The sequence below is a fragment of the Sebastes umbrosus genome, chromosome 14, assembly GCF_015220745.1.
Source record: "Sebastes umbrosus isolate fSebUmb1 chromosome 14, fSebUmb1.pri, whole genome shotgun sequence".
NCBI lineage: Eukaryota > Metazoa > Chordata > Actinopteri > Perciformes > Sebastidae > Sebastes > Sebastes umbrosus.
The window spans coordinates 2,305,883-2,310,468 of NC_051282.1; positions in this window are offsets into that span (position 1 = coordinate 2,305,883).

Consider the following 4,586-nt stretch of genomic DNA (forward strand, 5'->3'; position numbering starts at 1 on the left):
AAAAACCTCTCATTCTCACCCATTTCATTCCAAACAGCATGATGGAGATTCAATCCAATATAATCCAAATCAGTCAGACAGTGTGGGCCCTCAGAACGCTGATATCAAGATCACATTTTGGAAAGTGATTTTCACTGTTTGTATTTGCAAACACTGTATCGCGTGGTGGCGGTGGTGCTTCCATGTATTCATGTTTGGATCTCACGTGACATCATCGCACTATTCCGATTCCGCCTACGTTGACGAGGTACTGTCTGCAATGGAAAAACGAAATTGAGAAAAGCACCTAATACCAAAAGTGAGTGGACAGAGTGATATGCAATGGAAATGAGGCGTTAGTGTTGCAATACACATAGGGATCTATGGTGGGAAGTATAGATTTAGTTTAGTTAGGCAGAAGAAAAAAATCTCAACCTGCATTATTACTGGATGAATCCATTAAAGGGACTGTTTGTAAGAATCAAAAATTGTTTGTTAACAGCGCCACCTGTGGCCGTTAAGTCAACAAAAGTCAGCGTCCTGTTGCTCGCGCTTGTGCTCGCTCTACATAGACATGAACGAGCATCACTCAAAACAGTGAGGCGACACACGTCAGCTAAAAGCACAATATCACTCTATATTTCAGTTGCTTGGCAGTAATGTTAACTGACCAGATGAAGGTCTCTCCATGAATCACTGCTGATCCTAGTGTTGGCTTTTCCTGCCTCAGCCTCCCGACCGCGGCCGGAGGGAACAGGGGAGACACCAGAGATTTGGTCGGAGACGATAACGTTTCTCTCTGCAGAGCCCCGTCACTTCACAAGACACGGGAAACCTCTGTTGGTCTGGAGGAGCTGCAGCAGTTATTTCTGCACAAACGTCCACTATATATTCACTAGATATTCTCAGAGCTAAACTAACTCTTCTGCAGGGTGTATTGTGCGTGCATGCACGTGAAAGGTGGAGCGAGAGAATGAGCGCGGTGTGTGAGTGAAGGCAGGCAGAGGAGCAGAGAAGCAGAGTACAGCAGAGACTCCGGCCCTGGAGACCAAAGCTACGGTCTCCCCCGCGTCCTCCGACCGCGGCCAACACTGTTTAACAGACGGGTTTCACTAGATACAACCAAGAGGTTTTGGTGCTTCACCTTAATTTTTTTGTTGGAGTCTGAGTCTGAACAGCGTAGCCACACACGAGAGCGCATGGAACACCGACCTGCAATGATTTATACGTGTAAGAAGTTACAAACAGTCCCTTTATGCTGATATAGTAGAGAAGAGCTCAGAGTAGTGTGATGATCAGCTGTGGGTTCTCCATAGAGTGCTACAGGAATGAGTCCTGAAACCCTGGAAAGGGGTTAGCATTTTAGTTTTTTGAATGGGTTTCTAGTTAGATGCCTGAAATAAGGTCTGTGGTTAAACACAAGCTGAAGAGATTTGAACGTTTTGTTCTACGACATAAAATAAATCAATAAATACCCCACTCGTAAATTCAGAAGCCTTTATGTGTCTTAAAAAAGGCGGTTGCTAACAAGTGGCCAAATGAGACTACTTAACGTCGTCACGCCGACTCATCCGCCGTTACAGCCTCGTTGTGTTTACTCACACTCATGCGACCGTGGTGGAGTTGGTTTATAACTTAACGTTAGCTTTTAACTTCTAGCAATTGCATTCACACTTCATTTATGAAGATTATCTTGCTGAACAAAATGTGTAGGTATCATAAACGTGTGTTTGCCACAGAGCTCACTTTCTGCAATAATCCAGAACCCAATGGAACAATCCCATTGGAACCAGAGTGATGCTAACTTCCTGGTTGGCCTACAAAAATACATCATCCTTGGAGTACTCTATTACCAGCAACCCCTTTCACAAACAAATAGTCATTGTGACTTCTAAAAGTGTGTTATAGTCCTTTAAAGATTGTATTAGCACTGGCATTGGCATACACACATAGCAATCTGCAATATTTGAATTTTTTTTACTGTAATGCATGACTCAAGCATGTTTAGAGGAAGCTTATCCAAGCACCATTTTAAAAACTATTTTCTAACATGTACTTCAAGAATATACAGTATAAGATATGTGTGTTTTAAGTGTTTCTGTTCAAGACTTTGCTATTTGTATACGCCTAAACTCATTTCTTTTACGTGCCTAAACTCGACCCCACATTTAAAATGAAGTCATTCTGATGTATAAAGGACGGTTGCTTACTGACTGAGAGTCGACTGGAAATGCCACATAGTGAAGATACTGTTGAATGGTTAGGAGTTAAGTCTCTGTGGTGTGCTGCTGAAATGACAGTGATATGTTTTTTTCATCAGAGAACCATTGGAACAAAAGCTACGTGTGTGTGTGTGTATAGGAGTGTGTAAATGCGCGTTTGTGTGTGTTGGTTTGTGGCGCTCCGAGGATCCGATCAGAGCTGGAGGTCGGACCGGGGGAATGATGAGGTGGCGCTTTCCTCCCTTTCTTCTTCATTTCTGCCTCGCTTAAAGACAGATTGCATTCCATCCTCTTCCCTGTAAAAAAAATAAAAAAAGGAACAGGCAGACACATGGATAATGTGAAGGTATCTGTAGTGTGTGTGTGTGTGTGTGTGTGTGTGTGTGTGTGTGTGTGTGCGTGTGTTTGTGTGTGTGAGAGAGAGCGAGAGAGAGAGAGAGAGAGAGAGAGAGGAGGAGTGAATTAGAGGCTTGCTTGGCCAGCTTCAGACTGTGCAACGTGTCTGCTGCTGGTGGATCAGATGGCAGAAAGCTGCTGCTCTGCGTCTCCCTGCAGCTCTCCTGCTCCATAATGTCTGTTTTCTGCTTAATTACAGCTCACCTGCAGCCCGGCCGGCGCTGCACACAGCCTTCTGCTGGGGGGGTGGGGTATGCGGGGGACGAGAGAATCACCTATATAAACCTTTATTTGGACTGGAGGTGGCGGGGGGGGAAAAGCAGCCGCTAAAAAAGGGCTTTTATTTTGAGCCAATAACAATCATAATGTGTGCAAACCCCACAATTGTGCAGGTATTTCAAAACCGGCAGTTTCAGCTTCAGCCACTTGCTCAAGAAAATGAAAACATCTGGTTCACTCATAAAAAACGGCGAAGCTTTTTTACAATCAGCTGCTTCGCTCAGTCAGGTATGTCTTATCTGTCTGTAATCCGTGATTACGTGGAGACAAAGGTGCAGCACCTATCACGGTGCACCTTAAAGTTCTTATTTCTATACATTTCTATCAAATCTATATACATCGGAGGATAATTCTGCTGGTGCCGGATCTCAGGAGGAAGCGTTTTGGACCTTTTCACACATCACTATGCCATATACATGAGTCTTCTCTGGCCTTTATGTCTGCAGGTTCTCACCAAGTCCCAAGTAACAGGTTTTTTTAATAAAATTAGCCTCTGCACCAACTGTAATACTTCCAACATATGTTCAACGTTAAGGTCAAATAATCTGCTCCTGATCATCGGGATTGTTCAGTCAGTTTATGTTCATGCATCACATTTCATAAAAGCAGCAATTTGGAGTACTGCCTCTTGGACTTTGGGGTTATACACTTGGATGCAAAATATGAACCTGCCCAAGTACAGTACTAATGAACGGTACTTCGTTGCTTGAGGCTCGAGGCTACATTAGCCGCTACGAGCATAACGCACAACAAATCTCCAACTGAACAGTTGAGTTGCATTGTGGGTAATGCAGTACGAGGAAGAAGAATGTGCCCCACCTTGGTCAAAGAACGTATGTTGCCAGCCAAGAAGTGAAAGTCAATTGTTCGGCCCCATTGCAACATCAGCACCCAGCAGCAAAGCTACGCTTCCGCCATTTTGGACCAAAAGCGACGAAGTGCTGTACAAAAGTAAAGCAAAATTATTTCTTGTCTGTGTTGAATAATAAAATACTTTAAATATAATAAGTGTTTTCAGTCCAAAATACCGACAGCAGCTGTTGTCAGAAAAACACCAGAGTTTTGTCTCTTTGCTTGTATACTCTTTGCCTTGGGTTAGGTCACATGACCAGGGGGGGACGTAGCTCACAAGCTAGTATGGATCTGAGAGCTGATACAGGACGACTCAACAATACATGCAATTAAACATAACGGTGCCGTTCTCTTACAGACACTCGCCGTCGATAAGTCGCTGATCAAGATCTGAGCTCTGTCTGAAGTGCAGTCCTGTGACGCTTAAAGGAAAAACACAGTGATTTTGAATACATTCTGGGAGTCATTTAGTGATAAAAGCTTGTTGCCCATGGACCGTCAGATGCAAATTAAAGGGGCACTCTAGAAAATTTGTATTGCACTTGAATAAATTTGAATGACTCACAAAAGAGAGATTTTAAAAAAGAATGGTTTAAATTGAAGCAACAAAGGCATAAATATACTGACTTTCAGTCCCTGGTACCTACGGGCCAAAAATTGCTGGATCCTACAATTCCCATAATGCAACTTAATAGACCCTCCCTGCCTGGTAAATGTCAACTTCTTTCTAACTCCATGCACCATGTTTTTGAGCTGGTTTGTACAGATAGAAAGTAGGGTATCAAAGTTAATGTGATGATAAAGCGTTGACGCAAATCTGTTTTACTGCCGCAAATTTCTGTAAGGCACATAAAAAAC